At 38.6% G+C, this 24,811-nt stretch overlaps 1 protein-coding gene across 1 annotated transcript in view; it reads right to left on the bottom strand.

The window, feature by feature from the left end:
- The window catches only part of LOC122813724 (eosinophil peroxidase-like), a 341,523-nt gene that overhangs the window by 79,893 nt on the left and 236,819 nt on the right, over positions 1-24,811 (bottom strand). The gene's annotated exons all lie outside the window — the stretch shown is intronic.

Here is a 24,811-nt window from a genome sequence, read left to right as displayed (position 1 = left end):
TTAGTTTAGTTTAGTTCTGTAAAGATAGCACCTGAGTTGTCTGTGGACATCCAAGGTATAGAGTATCCCTTATCCATCATTTTTAAGTTCAGGAAAGAAAAGCTTGAAATAGGTAGTTTGGCTTAATGTAAATTCAGATACCACTTTACGCATAAAAGAAGGATTAGTTCTCAAAGAAATCCTGTCCCTATGGAAAATGAGATTGGGTTGATTCATCATAAGAGCTTACAACTCAGATACCCTTCTTGCAGTGGTCACAGCAATCAGTAAAATTGTTTTCCATGTCAAGATTAACCGGTTCAAATGGAACAAGTGTTAGTTTCTCTAGAAGAAAATTAAGATTCCAAGGAGGGGCCACTTGTTTACTTGGGGGCCTCTTATGCAAAACCCCTTTCAAGAACATTTTATCATGAAACTGCCTTAAAAGAAGGGTATCCATGGGTAGACATGCTGAAATGGCTGATAACTGAATCTTAACAGAGGAATAAGAAAGGCCAAAGAACAGTAACTCACATAAAGAACAAGAACAACTAGCCCCAAATGGGTGCTTGTTATGTTGTTCGCACCAACTAGAAAACCTTTTCCATTTGCTAATGTATGATTTTCTAGTAGCAGGCTTTCTTGTCTCATTAGTACCTCCTGCATGTCCTCAGAAAATAAGGGCCTACAAGGAATGTCAATTGAAGATGACTGATCTCACGGTGCATCAAACACTCATGTTCTTGTGTGAGTAGATCCATCTGTGAGGAAGCTTGTGGTAATTGCCGCTTGCCATTTCCAAAAGAAGGGAAAACTACAGTTGGCTGGGACAGAAGGGAGTCACCACAATGATCTTGGGAGCTTCCTTCCGAATCTTGAGAAGTACCATGGATATTAGTGAAAAGGGTCTGCCACACAGTTTTGCTCTGATGGAATGTAGGATGCCTGTAGATTGTAACTGTGCTGTGAAGCTATATCCCAAGCTAACATGGTTAATCTGCAAAGGTGGTACAGCCTGGTTTCTCCCTTGCTTTTTGATGTACCTCATGGCTTGGTATTGTCTGTAATCACTTGAAGAGGTCCCGGGGACCAATGATGGTACAAAGAGTTGAGTGCCTTGATCAGGGCAATCATCTCCTTGATATTTATGTGCTTACATCTGTCCTTGGTATCCCACACCCCCTGCACTTTTATCCCTCCAAAAACAGCTCCCCGAGCAAAGTCTGAAGTGTCTGTGGTGAGTGAATGCTTTAGAGCACAGAGGGAGAAGGGGAGACCTGGATTTATGGATGTCTGTTGTCTTCAGCATAACATTTATCTTCTGACAAAACTCCAGTATTGGGAACTGAAAAGATAACTGGTGTTGATGCTGGGACCAAAGAGATTTTAGATACCATTGTACCTTTCTAATATGGAGTCTTTCCAGGGGTATCGTGAGAATCAGAGAAGCAATGAGACTCCAAATTCTGAAGTATTCCTTCACAGGGACCAAAGTCTGAGTGGAAAACCTTAGAGATAGATCTAGATGAAGATCTATTTTTTTTTTCCTTTGTTTATACTGTGGAAGAAAAGCTGATTTAACTGAGGTGTCTTGTTGATATCCCAGGAACACAATCCTGTGAGAGCAAGTCAAGAAAGGCTTTTGAATGTTCTCTTGGAATGCCAGCTTGTGCAACAGATCTCTCACCCAAGAGAGATATTCCTTTTATTTTGAAAAACACTCTGCAAAGATAAGCAATTCATCTAAATATGGAAAAATGTGCTTAGTCCATAGCCTGCAATGAAATATAATTGAAACCAGACACTTTGTGAACACTATTGGTGCAGTGGGTACTCCAAAGGATAAGGCAGAGAAGAAAAGGTAACAGGTTGTAAAGTGGCATCATTTTGAATTTGGGCACTATCACAAACAGGTTTAGGAAAGAAAGACTCGGAACTGGTCTCCAAGCATATTCTTTCTTTCCTTTTTTTGGCACTAAGTACATCCTTGAATAAAGCCCCTTCCCCACCCAGAAATGATGGATTGGTTTTATTACTCCTTAGGATATCATGTGATGACGAACAGGATGAAACAAAAGAATCTGATCTACAGTATGAGGAATGACCCCTCGGAAAGGAAGACTTTCCTTCCACTACCATCTGTAACCCTGCTGCATGATTTTCAGAACCCATTTGTCTGAAACAATCTGTTGCCAAAGAGAAAAATGGAGATTCTGACTTTCTGGAAGAGAATAGGTACTAGGGTGGGAGGGGGCCACAAAGTCTCTTAAAAAGTCATTTAGACTTGTTGGACTGTCCTTGGTTTTGGGAGGTTTGAGACTTCTTTTTGGAACACTCATGCCACTTCTCCTTAAATGACTATTTATCTGATTTCTGTTGAGACTATTTTTTTCTGTTGGTTGCCAAAACTGGATAAGGAGAAAAGGAGGGATGAAAAAATCTTAAGAGATTCCCTGAACCAGCAGGCCTCTTTTATCACAGTTTTTGGGACCAAAGTCTGAGTGGAAAACCTTAGAGATAGATCTAGATGAAGATCTATTTTTTTTTTCCTTTGTTTATCCTGTGGAAGAAAAGCTGTTTTAACTGAGGTGTCTTGTTGATATCCCAGGAACACAATCCTGTGACAGCAAGTCAAGAAAGGCTTTTGAATGTTCTCTTGGAATGCCAGCTTGCGCAACAGATCTCTCACCCAAGAGAGATATTCCTTTTATTTTGAAAAACACTCTGCAAAGATAAGCAATTCATCTAAATATGGAAAAATGTGCTTAGTCCATAGCCTGCAATGAAATATAATTGAAACCAGACACTTTGTGAACACTATTGGTGCAGTGGGTACTCCAAATGATAAGGCAGAGAAGAAAAGGTAACAGGTTGTAAAGTGGCATCATTTTGAATTTGGGCACTATCACAAACAGGTTTAGGAAAGAAAGACTCGGAACTGGCCTCCAAGCATATTCTTTCTTTCCTTTTTTTGGCACTAAGTACATCCTTGAATAAAGCCCCTTCCCCACCCAGAAATGATGGATTGGTTTTATTACTCCTTAGGATATCATGTGATGACGAACAGGATGAAACAAAAGAATCTGATCTACAGTATGAAAAATCTTAAGAGATTCCCTGAACCAGCAGGCCCCTTTTATCACAGTTTTTGATTGCCCCTGTGACAGTGGGGCCAAACACTAAATCTCTATCTAAGGGAGAATTTAAAATCTAATTTAAATCATCTGGGAGGTTCTGAGAATGCAGCCATGCAAGCCTCCTCAAAACAGTACCAGTGGCCATAACCCTGGAAGAAGTATTAACAGAATCATCCATAGACAGGAAACGGTTATTTAAAGTAGTTTTTTTTCACAGGAAGGATCTATAGATAAAACGTTCCTCATACTTTTACAGTATGTCAGAATAAACTCTAGAACATGACCCTGACAATTTAAAATTCTGAAATTCAAAGGTGCAGAGGTATACACTTTTCCCCATACCTATCAATGATTTTTCCATCCTTATTAGAATGAGTAGGATTGAAATTAACTAAGTGCTTAGCAGCAGTGGAGGTGACTAAGGCTATAGCTGCTAGGTCAGGTTTGGGAACGATGTATAAACATTTAAAAGGCTGAGGAACTTTATACATCCTGCCTTTTAAGGGACAGCTGAATGGCTATCAAGAAAATTGCAGGCAGTAAGGCACCCATCCTCTAAAACAAACAGGACAGCAGGCGTGGGTGTAGGTTCTGTAAAATTCTTCTGAAGCAACTCATAGTTTGGCTTTGTTAAGGGCAGATCCTGCCTCTTAAACCTGGTTGATTTCTTTGAAACAGTCACCAAGGCGATTGATGAGGGGAAGGTGGTCCACACAGCCTACCTGGACCTCGCAAAAGCCTTCGATACAATACCCCACTCGGGCATTATAGATAAGCTCACCAGCTTAAATATAAACCCCTATGTCACTAGATGGATTGCAAACTGGCTCAAGGACAGAACCCACATGGTTAGAATTGCTGGAGCCATGTCAGACTCCAAACCAGTTACAAGTGGTGCCCCACAAGGCTCAGTCCTGGGACCTCTCTTGTTCGGTATATATTTCTCGGAGGTACAGGCCAACACGGAAGGACTGTGGCTGACCAAGTTCGCAGATGACTACAAAATGGGCGCCATAATCGACTCTCCAGCCGACACAAGCATCCTCCAAAAGGGCCTCATAGAAACAGATAACTGGTGCCAGAGCCATGGCCTCAAGCTAAATGCCAAAAGTGTATAGTCATCCCCTTTGGCAAAAACAAAGTGCCCACAAATTACTACATAGGTGGTAATCCATTAAGTACAGAAGAAGTAATTAGGGACCTGGGGACCCAAGTTGATAGCAATCTCTCATTTGGCAACCACGTGGCCAAAGTGGTTAGAAAAACATTTTATATAGCCCACCTAATCATGAAGAGATTCACATCTAGATCAGGGGAGGTCATCGTGCCTCTTTACTCATCCCTCATCAGGCCCATAATTGAGTACAATGCCCCTTTTGGGATGTACCTTACCAGACACCTGCAGCAACTGGAAAAACCCCAAAAGTACCTCACCAAGAGAATCAAAGGGCTCAAACAGATGCCATATGCTGCCCGGTTAAAGAAACTCCAGCTCTACTCAGTGGCATACCGCCTGTTCAGAGGCGATCTGTGCCTGACGTATAAAGCCATGTCCAACCCGGAATTAATGGACATGCTGCACCTCAGAAAATCCAAATCCCATCGAGCTACGCTCGAGAGACTTGAACCTCAGCACTGAAATAAATAGGACATGCTGGAGGGACAGATTCATAACCCAGAGGCTCCCTTCACTCTGGAATAAAATCCCAGTCCAGGTTAGGCAGAGTCCCTCATTGACTCTCTTCAAGAGGAATCTTGATGAGTGGATGGGAGATCGTAGGTTTACCCCGGGTATCACTACTGTGTCACTGTTAGACAGAGGCACAGTATACTTACCTCGAAAAAGGGCATAGCAAAATAAATTTAAAATGGGTGGCGAAAGCCAAACACATTCTGGCTAGGCTTATAAATGCCCTAGGGCAGATAGCCTAGTATGAACCTATAGTATTTTCTGAGAGACAAGAAACCTCAGAAATCTGAGGACAAAACTCTGAATCCATCCCTACATATTCCTGCTCAGATTCAGAATATTGAGTCTCTTCATGAAAAGGGGCATCCCTCTTTCTTTTACCAGAAACTACTCTACAAGAAGGCTCAATAGCCTGAATTAGACCCTGAACCAGTCCAAGTAAACTACTCTTATCCATACATACAAATTTGAGGAGGAGATACATGTTTGGTTTTTTGTTTCATTTTGACAGGAAAATTGTGGCCAAACATGTTACTAACAGCAGCCGCTGCTTCCCCAAGGATGAACACAGCATTCTGCCGTAACAAGGAAACCTTCCCTTTTCCCTCTCCCAGGACCAGCAAGAGTGGCTCTCTCTTCTCCCTTATCCACTGAGGGGACTCCCAACAGTTGCACAGAATGTCGCTAACCCCAGTCCATAGTGGCTATAGGTGCTACATCAGTGGGATTTGGGTTAAAAAAACCTGAGTGGTTTGAGGAACAACAGATGGCCACAGCAGAGTCACCCACCTGCAGTTGAGGCAAATTGCTAGCCTGCTGTGGTGACAACAGCTGTTTGCTTAACTTTTTATGTTTGTGGTTGGAAGAAGGACTGCCAATGAGACTGACAATCTCTTCCATGGTCAAGCAGAAAGTCATGCCTCTTTCCCTGGGCAGACAAACATCAAATGCTGGTAAAACTATCAGTCCACAGAAGTTACTGTTTTGACAGAAAAGATAAAGTAAAAAGCATTTTCAAACAGTATTGCAGCACCACATTGAAAACGTTTAACATTTTCACCACAGAAAATATGTTATCAGTTAGTTTAGAGTACTTTAAAACTGAAAAAAAAATGAGTGCTCTGTTTACAAGTATGTTACAGTCTTGAGACAATCTTTTAAAACACAGCATTCCTAGGTTTAAAATAACTTTCCTGGACAGGAAAGTAATAAAACATAAGTACATATAAGAAAATTGAAGTATTTTTCCCCCAAGTGAACTTATCTGCCCAGCAAAGGAAAGCACAAGCCGATCGCTGATTCTCACAGGCCTCAGAGAAACATACTCTTCAACAGTAGTAAAGCTCTGAAGGACTTCACGGCCATACTTATCTTTTAGTCAGCTCATCTTGAGCTGTTTGACAGTTTGGGCGGGTGGAAGGTGCCATAAAGCTTTGGAAGCTGGCCTGCTGTTATATCGTTGGCAGGATACAACCATATATTATGTACCTTTGTCAGGCTTAAACTGAGAGCTGGAATAACATTGTTTACTGGAAATTATACAAAACTGTCAAGGTCATAATTATTAGTTCATACATCTCAAAGCATAATATTCCTGATAACCACTGTACTGCTCTTTATAGTGTGTGGGTTTTTGACATTTTATGTTTTTTTTTAAATGTGGAGAGAAAAAGGAAAGAGTAAGCAGAAATGCTTTTTATTTTACAGAATCAGTTTGTATTTTACATCTACATAAGTAAATGTATTTACAGGAAGATGATAACTTAGTGGTAAGATCACTGACTCACAGCTGGTCTAAGGCTTGGAGTTCAATCCTTACCTGTGCTCAGTGCTTGGGGAGTTTATTCTTATGCTCTACTTATCTCTGTATTTGTTTAATGGGGATTACAGTTTCTCCCACCTTCCAAAACATGTTTGTTTGATTGGGTATATTAAATTATCCATATACACACATAAAGCAATTACCCAGGCCCCTGTGACTTGTATCCCGTCTGAAAAGGGTTCATGGACAAGCCCTATAACTTCGTTAACAAATAATAAAATACATATCTTCTTCCTAATTAGTTTAGTTTATAGATTTTTACATTTTAACTTGAAGCAAAGGTGCTTATTGAGTTATGTTGGTCACTTTTGACACCTTTGCTTTGTTAAAGTCAGGTCTTATAAATGTTTAGTTATTTCTCTGTGTTTTTCTGTTTTTCTGTCTAAGACAGCATAAGAAGCTTTATTTCCTAAGCAAGGCCGCATAACATAGCTGTTAATGCTCATTTCTAGAATAAGAGGGGTCTTCCATGTTATATGTGTTAACATGTTATAGTTAAACTGTGAACTATTGACTGGATCCATGTGATATTTAGAGTTTGCTTACCTAGTGAAATGTCTTCATCATTCTTTGACTAAGCAAGTGGTGCAAGTCTGGTGCTACTCAGAGCAAATTTTCTGAGTCTCTTTTCTTTAGGGAAATAATTCTGGGATTGGTGCTATCTTCCCACATCTCACACTCTCATCTGCCCAAGGGTAGCAATCGACTTAGTAGTGTTCTTCCTTGATCTCCCCTTGTCACTTCATTTACCATGAAGCTGTTTTACACCATTAATAACTGTCATATCATATTATTCCCTGCCTCCGCCTTTTCATCTGACTTATTTGCCAAAAATATTATGTTACCACTTGCAACCTGTCATTTTCAAAGGACAGTGACACCATTAAAAAATTAGCCCCGCTTGGATGAAGTGATATTCTGCACTTAGGGACCATTTCCAAATATTGAGTGACCTAGGCTTACTTGAAATAATGAGCCCACTTATTAGCTTACCAAAGTAAGAGACTACTTATGGCATATGTGTAAGGGTAAGAGGGCATTTGATACAGTAATTAATCAGCTAAACATCACAATGGAGTGGTTGTTTTCCATCCTGCCAGCTCTTTGTGCTGCTATATTTATGATTCAGATACAAAGAAAAGGAAAGTGTTACAAAAGGAAGGATAAGATGAAAATAGAATATGTAGAGAAAATCTGTATAAAACTGGCAAGGAACATTCATAAATATCAGGCAGGAAGATGACAGACATTCATATTTCGTTAATTTTGTTAGTGGTATCAGCCTCACTAAGTCTATGACATCTTTTTGGGGATACCAATGGTTGTATTTATAGTGAGGATACAAGGGAATCAGTGATTGTCCCAACTAATCCATCACCATGTCAAGCAGCTGGAACTTGCATTTAATTTCTCATTTGAATGATGATTCCTCAAGTGTGCAATACCTCAAAATATTGTGTTTCAGTGCCAGTATTTGAATACTAATCCAAAGACATAGTATAGGAATAGAATTCATAACCATTTGGTCTTCTTGGCATTAAAGTAAGTTTGCAACCTGCTATGACACTGGTACTGACAAGTTCCATGATGGCACTAAATGTTAATGCTGTGCTATGAACAAAATGGAAGCCATGCCTCACAATGTGGACTCTGAATTTATTATCATTGTATATAGCTACTATATAAGACCCTGTGATGAAAGAGAATACTATAAAAAGGATGACCAGAGAGAATGTGATTTACTGTAAATAGTGGGGGACTGTTTTGAAAAGGCAGTATGTTTCAGATAGAGGAGTTTTATGTGATAAAGCCATGCATACTATATATAAAAGCTTGCACACAATGCTCAGATTATTTTTACATGAATTAGTGTGTATGTACCAGGGATTTGACAAAAGACTGATGTGACTAACCCCAAACCCAAGCAATTGACAAATGTGTACCGAAAGCTATAAACACCTCCTGCACCACCTTACTCGTGTGCTAACCCTAGCCCTAACCCTAACCCTTATTCCAACCCTAACTATAATGCTTACCCTAGCCTAATCTCTAACCATAACAATAAGTAGCACACACACACACACACACACACACACACACACACACACACACACACACACACACACACACACACACACACACAAACCTTACCTTAAACTTAACCCTAAGCACATCCCTAATACTATCCCTAAGCCTAACCATAAGTCTAGTTCTATCATATATGCACATAAACAAAAACACACACACACTGACACACACACACACACACATACACACACACACACACACACACACACACACACACACACACACACACACTTGAAATACAGAAACATTTAGCAGTTTAGAGGTGTTTCAACATTCTAACATACTCACAGTTTTGATGTTTGAGACTTACTGATTGGCATTCTTACAGGAAACCATATGCTCAACAGACAGGGGCAATGTTCAAAACCTTCCAGAGGCCTTTTAAAAAGTTTGCATTCCTGAAGAATAGAACTCACACTTTTGACTGATTAGACTAATTAGTTAGGTTTGTGGTGAACCTTACCATCTTTTAAAAGTTTATTAAATGTATGCCCACTTCCATATCTGAGATCCTCTCATCTTCTGCATTTGAGGATGCCAGTCCAGTGCTGCTGTCTTTTGAGTCAGCTGTCTGTGAATTGTCCCTGAGCATTAGGAATGACCTTACTCTTTGGCATGCAGCAACTAGGATCTGTCAGTTAACACATGCAGAATTTTACATTAATAATGCTGCCTGTTTCTCTGATTTCTTAAATGCTATCCATCTTATCTGGGATTATGAATTCCATCTTCATTAACTTGGAAACTAAGACCATCAGGACCTAGCCCAGCATCTAAAACGTTCCACAGATTACCAGGGCCATGCCCCTTACACATAGTGCTGTGAAAATTGGGAAGCTTTTCATGCACTAGATATCACCTCTACCATTCCTATTTCTAGCAGTGATTATTAATAATTCTGTTTTCCCATCATTTTTGAGGACTGGCTCTAATTATGCATTTTACTCAGTACTCAGGTCATCTTTTCCTTTGTAAAATTTATGTCACAATTGTTGGCTGTCTCCCCTTTTTATACCTTGTAGTCTATTTAGTTGTTTCAGTATTTTGTAGTTTTGATATATTCATTGGTTGTTGCATACTTAGAGTGTTGTTCTAACTGATTAGTGAAGTTTAGGAGTTTGGTTGCTTATGCTAGGCTATGCTCAATATGTACAAAAAAAGACTATAAAGAATTTAAAAAAATGAAGGTACAGGAGAAAAATCATACCAGAGGACAGGTGTGTCTTGTTAAATGAAACTCATTTTACAGAAAATTTAAGCAATAACAACATAACTGATAAAATGATTTCATACCTAAGGAAAGTTCTGTGGAGTGTGCATACAAGCACTTATTGCCTTCCACTATTTCCACTTCACTTCTCTCCCACCCCCAATTTCCCATCCACCACACATATCCTAGCATGTAATAACCTCTCTACACCCACCTCCTTAGACAAACCACTCTCCCTTAAAGGAATACTTGCCTTTTATTCTACTTGTACAAATCTCTTTATCTATTTAACCTACTAGTCATCTTCTCATTATCCACTCACATTCACACCACATTTCACTGTCAGTTACACCACCACCATCAGCTTACTCTCTTTCTATTCATTTCATTCAATGTAACTACATGCATTCTTTCTCTCACCCCCTCCCAGTCATTCTCATTTTATGACTCTATCATTCTACTTTCACATCTTTCTGAACTGTGTAAATTTACATGCTCAGATCTCTTCCTTTATAAGTATACTGTGTAAATCTATGCATTCAGATATTTTCCTTTATAAGTATACTATGTAAATTTACACATTCACATCTCTTCGTTTATAAGTATACTGTGTAAATCTACGCATTTAGATCTTTTTCTTTATAAGTATACTGTGTAAATCTACGCATTTAGATCTTTTTCTTTATAAGTATACTGTGTAAATCTATGCATTCAGATATTTTCCTTTATAAGTATACTATGTAAATTTACACATTCACATCTCTTCCTTTATAAGTATATTGTGTAAATCTATGCATTTAGATCTCTTTCTTTATAAGTATACTGTGTAAATCTACGCATTTAGATCTCTTTCTTTATAAGTATACTGTGTAAATCTACGCATTTAGATCTCTTTCTTTATAAGTATACTGTGTAAATCTACATGCTCAGATCTCTTCCTTTATAAATATACTCTGTAAATCCACACGCTCAAATGTCTTCTTTTATAAGTATACTGTTTAAATCTATGCATTCAGATCTCTTTCTTAAGTATGCTGTGTAAATCTACACACTGAGATCTCTTCCTTTATAAGTTTGTGTCTTTTGGCTTTTCCGGGTTAGGGGTCGCCACAACGGAACTCCGGTCCGCTAATAATTGGTAGTGGATTTTTACGTACCGGATTACCAGCCCTGATGCACAACCTTCAACGAAGGCACGCCCCATTCACGTATGCCTCCACACAGAAGATGCTCTAGCTGAGAATCGAACGGGACAACGTCTTGCTATGAGGGGACAATGCTACCGCAGCACCACCACCGCAGTAAATTTACATGGTCAGATCTCTTCCTTTATAAGTATACTGTGTAAATCTACATGGTCAGATCTCTTCCTTTATAAGTATACTGTGTAAATCTACATGGTCAGATCTCTTCCTTTATAAGTATACTGTGTAAATCTATGCATTCAGATCTTTTTGTTTATAATTATACTGTGTAGATTTACACACTCAAATCTCTTCCTTTAAAAGTATACTGTGTAAATGTACACACTCATGTCCCTTCCTTACTGTGTATATAAGTATACTGCATAAATCTACATGCTCAGATCTTATCCTTTATAACTATATTAAGGTTACAATTCAAACCTAAATAGAAATACAAGGGGGTCTATATCTCTATCCACCCCAATTTCATTCTGAAACTTAGTAGGGCTATATACCTAACCCTAGCCCCATGCAATACCCATTCACTAAGACAACCTCTTGGCATCAATGCTCCCTAACACATTTTCCCTTTTCTAATGACTCTAACTTTACTAATTTCAGCACTAATCTCAAAAGCATCTGCAACAAAATTCAAGGCATACATGCATGTCTAACTTTTTGCTCACCAGACATTCTAGTTGCCACAGAAATATCACTAAAACATTGACTAGAAATCTTTAAATAGCAGCAACACTTAAGATTCTATAAATGTATATGGCTTCATCCATCTAATAAACTCCTCTACGAGACCTAACAATAACACTAACAGTCTATATTGGGCATAATTTTAACAAACCCCACAATATAGCATCCTCTGTATGTTTACCTTACACTATCAGTGACTGCTTCCAAATCTCTGAAATAATACAACAGCAGGGTTAACCCAAACAAGTTATCTATAACCAAATACATAGTCTCAACAAATTTGCCAAAGAGACATTTATTTCAGCTCTCATCCTCTACAACTGAAGGTTTTAGGAACAATTCCCCCCTAGCTGGAGCAATTATTCATTTTAGCTGCACCTTCCTAAAAATTCTAATTGAATTAGCACCAGTTGGGGCAGAATGGATAAAATCTAATACAGTACCATGGGTAACAAAAGACACACAACATCTCATACTGCAAAGAGGCAAAGCCTGAAAGGAGTGGTTCAAAAATAATACACAAAATAAGCTATCAAAATTTTAGACATCTTAGAAACCTAAGTCTCATGTTATGTTAGACAAAAAAATCATATTACAGCAATCTCCTATATAAGCACCAAAATAATCCGTAGCTATCCTGGTAATCTATAAATAATATCATAAACCCTGTCTGTACCATCACACCCTATCCTACTGATTCTAACAAAATTGATTCCATCTCCCTCAATTCAACACTTATTTCATCCAGACATTTCTTTTACTGATCAATGTCCACTCCATTTATCTGCAAATTCCCCATTCTTAAAAACCATACACTCATTTAGCATTCACCCTGTTCCAACCTCAACTGTTAGACTTGGTAAACTAGAGCCATCAACCCTAGATACTAATAACTTTTCCACTGAATAATCTAAAAATCACTGGAGGTACAATTGTCTTTCCTGTCTTCATTCTGTTAAACTGATCAATAAATGAAACCTATGCCCCCTCCATTTGGAAAAAAAGTCCCTCATAATATCCCTTCACTAAGGAAGTGCATCAGTTAAACTAACAAAGCATAGACTCATTGCAATCTTATCAGCTCTGTCTTGAGGAATGTATCCTTACACAGTTTATGCAGAACATAACTAAGAATAACCTCTGACTCAATGAGGGATTAGACCCAACAATACCACAAGTATTGCTCTTCTCAACTTCACCAACATAGTCAACCAAAACATGAATGAAGGAAACTCAGTTTCCTCTTTTCCTTGATCTATCCAAACAGGATATGTTGGAGATAGATACATCTCCCAGAGACTGCCACTTCTATGGAGCAAGCTTACAATTCACATGAAACAGAGACCCTCCCTGACTCTCTTCAAATGCAACCTAGATCAATGGATGGATGACCACAAATTCACTCCTGGGGTGGAGCCCATGTCTCCCCTCAACAGAGGAAGTCATTATTAACTACCATAGATACTTACCTCTGTGAACTTCACTCATTTAATCACCAACAGTTGGGGTAACTCGGGCTAAATATGGCTAGGCTTGCAAGAGCTATAGGGCTGTTAGCCTAGTAACCTTCTATGAACCTATGCACCTATTTAATACCACATTCCACCAAAACTTATTTCTGAACTTGCTACTTTAGGTGTCACCACTTGCTCCCTGTACTGTTTCCACAGCTACCTATCCGACCACTAGCAGGTTGCTAACAAAATCTCTCACCATTTCTACCAGTCTTTGTTGGCATTCCACAAGGGTCAGTATTTGGCCCATTATCATTCAACATGTTCATAAATAAACTCCATACCGCTTTTGTGCAATATACCAGTGACTCAGCCCTTCTCTGCTCTGACTCATCCATAACAGAATTGTAGAAAATCACCCAATACCCCTTCACTACCACTGAATCCTGGCTTAAAAACTCTTAACTTGCTTCTCAAGCCTCCCTCCAAAAAAAAAAAAAAAAACTTATGTTTTCTTTACCCCAAAACAATACCTTAACCAGAAGCACACATTTCATATTACCCCAGATAATAACACTAAAATAGAAACAGCCAGACTGAACTATTTGGAGTCATAATTGAAGACAACCTCAAGTCTGGTCATCAAATACTTTATTCCATCAAGAAAACTCACTAAAAATGGTCTCCCTTTGTTGGCTCATGCAAGAGCTGACAAATACTGCTAGGATTACCTTAGCATCAACCTGCCTCTTTCCTACATTATTACATGCTTCTTCCAGTCTTACAAATATCAACACAAGCAATAAAACTAAGTTGGCCTGTTGCTATTACAAAGTAGCCACATTCCAACCAATCTCCCTAAAAAACACATCACTGCATTGTACTAAAACAAATACACTGCCTTAAAGCCTACACCAGCTAACCTATGCACAGCTAATCCCTATGTATAACATCCTATATTCTCCCGATAAATGCTCGACATTGCATAACACTCGACTCTGTAGCAACACACTGCAACTATATATCAGTAATAATTCAACATGCTTAAAATAGACAGATAAGATTAACTAATTCAAAACCTTGCTTAAACAGCACTTAAACTTAAGCTGGCTCTGTTCTTCCTGTTCACCTGGGTAAAGCTTCTCCCCCAATATCCCTTAGCCAACAACTATAGCAACTCCCTACTTTCTACACTAGCCTCATGTAATATCTTTATTCTGTCTTAACTCACAAATCTCGTTAACTCTCAAACTGTCACTTTCTCTCCACCTTCTCCCCTCCCCAATCACTAACCCTCCACTGTCTGTCTTTCCTAATAATTAATTAATTTATGTTTTCCTTTCATTCTTTACTTCCATATATTGAACTGGTGCATGCACTGTTTGTTTTTGTTTTTCATTCTCTGGTGATGCTTATCTATTGCATGTAAATTTCTTTTACTGTTTTTTACTAAATGTACACCCTTTATTTTCATGCAAAAGTATACTCTTCACGTAAAATGTCCTGCTCATGTTTTTACTTTTATGTAATATATATGATTTAACCATGGAGCTTTTCTTCCCTGGCCTCTACTGAAAATTGTTTTTTGCCCAGTAGGATTTTCCCAGTCAACAAACAACTAAATAAATGTTTAGGAAAGGGTCACTTTAAAGAGCTCTGTGATATTTATGTAAGTTTCAAAGCATCTGCTTTAAAAAACAGGAAAACAGACTGCGGCTAGAATAGTTAAACCCTTCATCTTCTACTCCAATTCAGGATTCCTTCTCAGCACCTGTGTCTTCTCCACTTGGTCCACCCAGGCAGCAGCAGCAGCATCCCATAAGGGAAGTGAGGTCAAGAGGAAATCCTGTTTGATAGTCAGAGACTCTTCTTCATGCCCTGCCTCCTAGAAGACCAAATATGTGCATTCTTTTTCATCCCATGCATGTGTCATTAAGGCCGCTATGATATTAATGGCTTGAGACCCCTCCAACCTAATTCAAGAGAACATTGTTTTTGTTTTGCTTTTGAACACACACTTAGGAATAGGAATATTTGACTACTTTGAGCTTCATCCCTCACTTTCCTCAGGTCCCATATGTCCATTCAGTAGTACTGGAGTACACAAAAAGTGGCAGACCTGCAAACAAATGCAGCACATGTGGTCCCAGGTCTCTTTCCTTGCAAATATTGGGATTTCTTGCCAATTTTATTCTGCCTGGCTTCCCAACTTCTTCTCAGTGGATACAGTTCAGGCCCAATTTCTCATGAAACATTCAAGTGACACTCAGTTTAAGATGACACTGTCAATGGACTAGAAGGCATCAATTGTAATTCTGTAATCAGGACTGCAAACATCAATGCTGACTCTACCACTACCAACCTTGCAGTTGAACCTGAGCTTCTCAGTGTTGGTGCTTTGATAACTGAAAATCCCCCAGGGCTAGGGTCTGATCTCTTTGGGTGAGCATCAATACTGATTCTTTTAGGTCCTTTTTCAGTCTTTAGTATCAAGGACCCATACATCAACCTTGGGACTGAATGGATCCTCAACTTCTTCAGTTAGAGCTGGTCCATTAGTACTGAGCTTGGGGCTATTTCCATTTATTCTAGGTTTGTCCCCATTCAGCTCCAATGCCAATAGGTCAGGGGTCAAGGTTTTTGGTCCAGGCTTTGGTACTAATATTGGTCCCATTTCGAACAATGCAAGCACATTCACATTTACCAACCTTAACACTGCAATCCGTCATGGTCAAAGCTCAGAGAACATATGTGTTTAACATCTCATCCATACACCATCCCCTATGCAGGAGAGAAAGAGGTTGGTGGACCTCTACAGGATGGTTCCATCAAATATAAGCATGAAAACTCCTCTTCCTCCTCAGAGGTATCACCAACAAGAACAGAGGAAAGGCCACATGCAAGATGAACCATCTAGACTTATCTCTTGAATTTCTGAATCTGAATATTGATAAAGCACAGAAAGTTGATTCCCCTATCCTCCAGATGATTTCAAATTGTCAAACATATTAGTAATGCTGAGGTTAAAAGTGAGATGGCCCTTTGAACCCCATTTCTCTTCTAAATGCATTCTGTAAGAAGCCTTCCTGTCCTCAAAGCCTTCCTCTTGGGTGATTTCCATGGTGGTTAAATCTGCAAACCAAAACTCTCATGTTATGGCCCCTGTCCTAAAGAGTCCTGGCAAGATTCATTATCCTCCTAAGAAGTGGACATGTTGGCTTCAGATGCCTCAAATGGATTATGTTGTCACAATAGCAGCTCTGACAAAGTCTTTAATTCTGGAAAGCCCAACTTTCCACCCACCTAACAAACAGTCTCATGTGCTTCAAAAATAGGGGAAGCATGTTTGCTCATCCACTGCATTGTCTTTGCAGGCTGTAAACTATCTATCCTGTATACTAAATTTTCAATTCAACACTAACTGGTTTCTAGATAGGGTGCCAGATGGGATTTTGAAAATAGAGATCCAGTCCCAGATGTCAACCATTTCTTCCATAGCTAATATAACATGCATTATTACATCTAATTCCACTTGACCAATTTTGCCAGAGACACAAAAAACAACTTCCCATTTGATGAAACCTTGCTTTTTGTTCTCATGTTCAAAGCTGCACTCAAAAAGCAAGAACAAGTGAGAAAAACAGTATGTCAGGCATTGGGAGTTAAATTCAAACCCTAACAATGCTTATTTTTATAAATGCATCAGTGGTGGTTCTGGGAGTCACCAGCAGTGTAGTGCCAATAGTTCTGGGAAGGGCTGACGTGAATGCATCAATTTTCAGAATGGTCATTAGCAAACAGACAACAACAAGAAATGGTGAAACAACCAGGGATACAGCAGTCCCTCCTTTGGAAGCCCACAGTCTGCTTGCCTGGCTGTCTTACTCTGGAGACCCTTAGAGGCATATCTCTCAACTGTCTAGATTTTCATAGATGGTCCAGATTTTTGCCTCATATTTTTGGTCCATTCCTCATAAAATTTGAAGTTTTCTGGAAAATCACTGGGATGTTCTGAGGACTGAAATTACTAAATAATGACATACATGAGTTAGACATGTATGTTAACACAAACCCAGTTACTCTAGCAACTTTCTAAGTTTATACAAAAAATATTTACAATTTGTGCCTATTTTGGGGCCTTTGTCTCCCCATTGATTTCTTGCAATAAGAGGTTGAGAGGATTAGAGGTCATCTATCTCTTCACCTGTCTGTGTACATGGCCATAATGAGGGACAAGTGGCAAGAGGCTGTTACATGCAGAGGCTGCAAAATCCCATTTATTTCCTCCCTAAGCTGCAGTCTCTTCCACTTCCAAATGTCCTACCCTCCTAGAAATCTAAAGCAAGAAAAGAGGCACTAAACCTCCTCCAAAAGAGAACTATGAACCTAACCAGAGAGGGCACACTCCCAGTGTGTGTGTGTGTGTGTGTGTGTGTGTGTGTGTGTGCGTGCGTGCGTGTGTGTGTGTGTGTGTGTGTGTGTTTGTGTCCAAAATCAATGCATTTCATGCATTCCAAAAGAGGCCTTTCATACTGGCACTGGACAGTCAGTCCTTCCTTGCTTGTCCAAAATGCTTGCCCAAAAGTGACTGGATATGCTTTTAAAACTTTCAAGATGTCCTACCTCATGTTAAAATTGCTAAGGAGTCCAGTATGTTTCTGTGCTTCTGAGTAGAAGACAATCACTATCAGACCTGGGCACTACATTTTGGGATCACAACAACTTCCAGGATGTTCACCAAATGCATTATCTGTCAGTGCAGCAAACAAGAAGCTGCAAGGTACCCAAATTTTTGCATATTTGGATAATTGTCTCTAGTCTCCCCAAACATGGAAAGTCTCTTAGCAATGAATGAATCACTTCTAACATTGTTTTATTCTTGAGATTACAATGAATGCAAAGTCACAGATGATAATCACAAAGACGATGACATGCATTGGACGTATGTTAGACATTCTGTCTTACAAAATTTATTTATCTCTAGAAAGGATTGCACCCCTTAATACTCTAGTCTTCCAGATCCTTCAAAACCAGACTGTTCCAGCTGCTACAATTTTCATATTTTGCAACACAAAATATCACATGAAAGTTCATCAGTGGACCTTGAAGTCCAATTGAAAATATCCTAGAAATGAAAGGAGCATGTAATCTGGTGACCACTTGAGTCCACTTTGTCCCCGGGCAGGCTATCATCCCCTTTTTTGGCTCACACCAGAGACACCTCTTCTTTAGTTTGTGGAAGGCATTTTCAAGGGCAGAGAGTTCAAGGTGTCTGGTCAAAAGCAGAGATCAGTCAGCACACAAACTTTTTGGAAATGAGAACATTCCTTATCACTTTATAGGCCTTTTGAGGACTTCCTTCCCCAAACAGCTATTGCCATTCATGCTGATACCATGGCTGTGGCGCAGCATATCAGTAAGCATAGGGGCACTTGCTCCTCCCCTTTGTCAGGTAGTCATAAGAATTTGGGAATAAGATTTGTTCATAAACACCTTTGTATAGTCAATCATATCCGGGGTGAAGCTATCTCACTAGCTGTTCCGCTCAGCTGATATCTCCTGATGACATCCAAGTTGCTTCTCAGACTTCTGATAGGATGGAGGCTATTCCATTGCTGAAGGAAACCTTGCAGGGATCTGTTTACATCCCTAACAAATGTCAAATGCAGTGACTTTTCTTCCCATATTACTGTCTTGGGAGACCATCTTCGAGATGTAGTATCCATAAATGGCTCCCAGAAATCCTTTATGTTTTCACATTTTTGCAGAAGGTCAAAGCATGCAAAAACAAAATCATTCTCATGGCTCCCTTTTGGCCCCATCAAGTATAGTTTTCCACGTTGTGGCCTTACCTTTTGCAGAGGCCTTTCAGAACATTCCTGCCACAACTATAAAAGAAACTTGACCTGGACTTTCATTCATTGTGATTAACTGTTTGTTTTTCGAGTTCTGTTGATGAACATGGACCCTTCATATGCAGAGAAGATAGTCCAGATTCTGAATTCTGACCAGAGGTCAAATATCAGGAAGTCATACAGAGATAAATGGACTAATTTTTCTATCTGAACTTTGGCTATGGGCTTGGTTCCCTTTATAATTCCTGCCACCATCTTTAATTATTTGTCACAAATGTTTGACTGAAATTTAAGCTATCCTTTTTTTTTCTTAAATTCCCCCGCTACATATCCTGTTCTTTTTGGGGACCTCTATTTTGTTCTGGAAAATAATTCTTCTACCTTTGAGGCAGCAACATTGATAGCACTGAAATGTGCAGCTTAGAAAACTCTTTATCTAGTAGTCCTTACCAGGGCCAAATATAGAGCAAGCCATTCTAGGCAGCTGCCTGGGGATCATTGTTGACGGGGGGTGGGTGGGGGGGGCATACTACACTGATAATTAAAAAAAAGTCTGAGATTGACTTTAAAAAAAGAAAAGTCCAAACCAATTTCTTTTGAAGCAGTCTCTTTCACTGGCTCTGCATGGAGTTTGTGATGCAGAGCCAATGAGAGACTTCCAATAATTGTCACAAGTTTTGAAAATTTTCATAAAGTAGAGCATGCTGTTGGATAGAATCAATCAGTCCAGTCCAGGCAATGTAGCAGCTCTTGCACATGCAGGAATGAGTGATTGTAACCAGGCAAGGAATGAAAAGTAGCACGAGTCTACCAATAAGGGTATGCAACTGAGCAAGGTACTGTCCAGCTTCAGTAATTGCAAAAGACAAGTTTTCTTTTTCACATGCTAAGTCTGTTTTCAATGTGAGAATGTTTTTTTTCTTAATGTTGGGGGTTTTAATGTAAATATTGAAATACACTTTAAATTAAATCCAAATGTAAGTGATACCCATTTGTCCATGACCAAGCTCTGTTCACTCTGAAGGTGTACGCTGTATATGTACAACATTATTAGGGGGGGCTTTCCAAGATGGCTGCAGACTGATCAACAGCTTAATTCCAACTCTCCAAGTGTGAAAAAAGAAACTGATAAATTAGGGCCAGTAATTTTGCCTGTTTTAGTAAAATTCAGTTACTGGCTAGTACATACACTGCCTGGATACCAGCAAAGAAGAAACTTAGAGAGCACACAAAAAAAAAAAAATCTGCTACAAAACGTGGAAAGAAAACACTAACTGGAAAGAATCCTGCAGCTGTTCAGCAAAAAATCAGTTCATGGTCCAGCTTTGGTACAAACGATAGCTTCCAGTAATTTAGAGGAAAAAAAAAGTCAAATGTCCTCAGAGCTAATTAAAATAAATGGAACATTGTAGGAGCATATCAACTCAAATAACAAAAGATAGTAAAAAAATGGAAGAAGCTTTAAACAGATATTCAGATCAACTGCAAAAATCAGAAGTCAAAATGAAGAAACAGCAGGCTGATTATGAGAGTGCTCAATAAGAGCCGTTTAAAGAAATGGTAAAGTTAGAAGACAGAACACACAGAGAAAACCTGAGATTTTCTGCCCAACTAGAGTACCTTGAAGGAATAGACTGTATTAATTTTTATGAAAGCACAAGTAAGTAACTGGACTGGTATTACACAGCAGGATTTTTTTTCATTCAAAGAGGACATTATGTGTATGCTCCAAATCTGACCATGAGAAAGCAACCAAGACTTGCGCAATCATACCAACAGTAAGAGTTGATCCTGACAAAGCTGTGGAAGAAGGGCAACATATTAAAAACTAGTGAAGAAGATTGTTTGTGGAAATGAGTATTCACTGTACACCAGACAGAAGAGAAGCACATGTATCCCGGCAAACAGAGAATGTCAAAAGGCAGGTGTGAGATTCAAGCTGCTATAGCTAGCTGTCTTCAGAATATTTTTCCTAGAGTATCAATCATTTTTTATGCAAACAAGCTATGGAGGAGATACAAATGTTTGGCCAACAAAAATGAGCCATCAAACAGAAGGAGATTCTGTTTCTCATTATTCTGATAATAAAGCTCATAGAAAGGCTTTACCAGATAAATATTTTCCAATTTTCCAAAGGAAGCTGCTTCAGAGACAGGAAAAAAGCACAGGAACTTATTAGAAGACTCAGGAGTACTTGGACCCCAACCATAAATAAGGTTGGGAGATGGACCTGAACAGGAAGAAGACCAGCAACACTGACATTAGTGAAAAAATGTGAGACTATAAAGCATCAATCACATTTGAGAAATATGACTTTACAAGAAAAAGGGGATGAGAAAGATTAGATTTTAGTTGAGTTTGTTAAACTTGTGGGGGGACTGACAGGCATATGCTCCACTTCATGTCATTAATGTTTATAAGGACACTAAAAGAAAATAAAAAAAGCGATAGCAACTGTAAGTAAAACAATTTTTGTTCATAACAGTATTTGTATAAAACATTTTGTGATATAAATTGCATGTTATATGTTTCTTTAGTTTCATTTATTGCTTTTGCTTATAGATAGTAAATTTAGTAAAGCATTTTCAGTGATTGTTGTCTGTGAAAGACTCCAGGGATAGATGGTATTCCTGTGGAAGTTTGGAAGCTTGGAGGGAAGAAAGTGATAAAGATCCAAAAGGTTTTGTTTAACAGTATTTTAAAAGGAGTGGAAGCATCGACATCCTGGAAGAAAGCTGTGGTGACTGTAATACCTAAAGACAGTAAAGGCTCAGCAGTCCCAGTTTCATATAGCCCCATTTCAATTTAAATCATGATTATATAGTGTTTATGTCTATAATAGCTAAAATAATGGCAAATGTGTTGCCACAGTTGATAGATATGGATCAGTGTGGTTTTGTGGAGGGAAGGCAAACATTTGACAACATTAATAGAACAATGATGATCCAGAGGGAAGCAGAATGTAAGAAAATAATGCTGTTGTTGGTGAGTTTTAATGCAGAGAAAGCATTCAACAGTAACATGGGATTTTATGAGTAGGGCAATGGAAGAATTTGCATTCCCTGATACAATAATAAGTTTAATTAGGAGGATATATGAGGGATTGCAGGCAAACATTAAAGTGGGAGGGTTGTGTCTGAACAGTGGAACCAGCCAGGGGTAAACTCTTTCCCTTTTGTTATTTGCATTATATTTATAGCAATTGGCAAAGAAAATAAAGGGCTTAGAAATTCCAGGATATAATTGATATAGTAGTTTAGAAAAGTTGCCTCTAGTTGCAAACAATATTATTTTGTAGCTGATAAAATTAGAAAAGGACATTTCAGTGTTGTGGAACATTCTGAAACATTTTCACTTATTTTTGGAATATAAAATGAATGAAGACAAAACAAAGGCTGTAGTTGTGTAAACTATATAGTTGCACATGAACGGTTTCAGCAATACCCAGATTTAGGGGGTCATAACAAAATGAAGTATTTATGAGTTGTTGTTTGTCTTTTTGGCTTTTCCCGGTACGGGATCACCACAGTGGAACTCCGGTCCGCTAATGATTGGCAGTAGATTTTTATGGTGCAGAGTTGCCAGCCCGATGCCCAGCCTTCAGCGAAGGCATGCCCATTTACGCATGTCTTTCGGAGGCCAATCGACCGCGGGGAGGACATGCAGACTCCACACAGAAGGCACTCCCCGCACACTAGCTGAGAATCGAATGGGAGAACCTCTTGCTATGAGGCACCAACGCAACCGCTGTACCAAACAAAATGAAATATTTATGAGTATGGGTTAAAAAGGATTCTGTTATGGTAGCTAAGGATATTTAGGAAGACACTAAAAAGAAAATACAAAAACTGAGAAACTGGAGGCTTTTGATTACGGATATGGATAGCAAGATACAAGCAATGAAAATATTTTTAGTCCCTTTTGTTTTATAGTCAGGCCAAGAAGACATTTGGACTGCTGGCTAGATACTACCTTCCCTATCAGAAATTGATATCAGAGTATAGGCAAAAAGAAAGGGATAGGGAAATCCTAGATGAAATACCTGCTGTGATAGAGTTTTTAGCTGAATCTAGAATAGAAGCTGCTGTTAAAAGAGGGATAATTAACAGGGCATACAAAATATTGTATGATAACCATAGGAATCAATCCAAGCAGGTTAGAAAATATCGGGAAGAAAGATTTGGTAAGCAATTCACAAGGAAACAACAGGGGGGATATGTGTATGGTTCCCAAGTGTGCAACAACATCTAGAAGATTTAGGAGTTTTGCTTGGAAGTGTTTGCATAGTTATTTTTATACCACAAGCAGACTAAAGAAATTTTCCTCAGGTAGATGGCAAATGTTAGAGGTATGATGGGGAAGAAACAGGTAACTGGAACATATGTTTTTAGAGTGCAGTGAGTTGTCAGACTTTAAAAATTCCATACAGAGTACTCTGTCAAAATATTGGGTGAGCAAATAGGTGTGGCTAAGGAAATTATTTTTTGAGCTGGGATACAGGATTTGAATTATCTAGACATAGTAAGACCTTATTAAGTTTAAATATGTTGGCTGCCAAAAAAATCAATTACTAGAAAATGGAAATCAAGATCTAACCTAACTGTATTTGAAGTAGTGAAAGTAAAAGAGATAAAAGAACTGGAAGAGGGATCTTTAGAAAAGGAAAGGAACAAATTACACAGAAATAAATGGAAATTATGTGAGTAGTACAAGCAGAATAATGTTTTGAGGAGTGAGATTTAAGGGACGGCAGGAACTGATCGTTTTATGTAATGCTGGATTGACAATAATTATATAAATGAATGTATGTGATGTATAATGTTTGCAACTGTGAACATGTTAACACAGTTTGTTTTCTTTTAGTATGTTTACCTATGTCTTAAGTGATAGCTCAGCTTATAGGACCTTCAATCATTAGACTGGCTTGAAGTACCCTATCAACTGCAATATAACCAACTAATAGTTGTTCACAAAATTCTCTACCAACCAGACAGTACACTCATACTGAAAAATATTATTACCCCCTACAATAACCTAAAATCCCTTTGCTCTTCCAAAAAATTGCTAGTACAAACTGTTAAAACCAACAATTCAGCTGGAGAATCACTATTCTCCAACTCTGACAGTAAAAACTGGAACCTACTTCCCGCTGAACTCACCACTGACCCCTCCTTATCCCAATTAAAAAATTCCCTTAGGAAATACCTAAAAATGCAGGGGCTTTGTCCCTACAAACCCTGACTAACCCCCCACTCAAACATAATTCATAAATGAAAACCTCATTACAGGAATAAAACTCTTGACTCTAACTGTTTAAAATTCTATCACCCACCTACTGGAAAGATTTAAAGTTAACACTACACCCTGTATGATAACCACCTTTAATATATGTGTTTTCCTTTTTCAGATTAAATCTTTAACTATTTCTTTCTCAGCTCCTTGCTTCCAACCTTTGCTGTGTGTATGTGAGAAAAACATGTACCTGTGTGTACATATCGTTAAACAAATCTCAGTTTTGTGATAACTCACTGTAATAATTTCACTGTATTTACGCTTGTTTTTGTACTTTTGGAGCTTTTCTCACTGAGCCTCTGCTGAAAATGGACCTGTATCTAGTGGGACTTTCCCAGTTAACAAATGTAAAATAAAATAAAATAAATAATAAATAAATAAATAATCCAATAAAG

The sequence above is a fragment of the Protopterus annectens genome, chromosome 10.part0 (genome assembly GCF_019279795.1).
Source record: "Protopterus annectens isolate FY-2018-M chromosome 10.part0, PAN1.0, whole genome shotgun sequence".
Taxonomy (NCBI): Eukaryota; Metazoa; Chordata; order Ceratodontiformes; family Protopteridae; genus Protopterus; species Protopterus annectens.
This window is presented reverse-complemented; position numbering and strand designations above follow the sequence as displayed.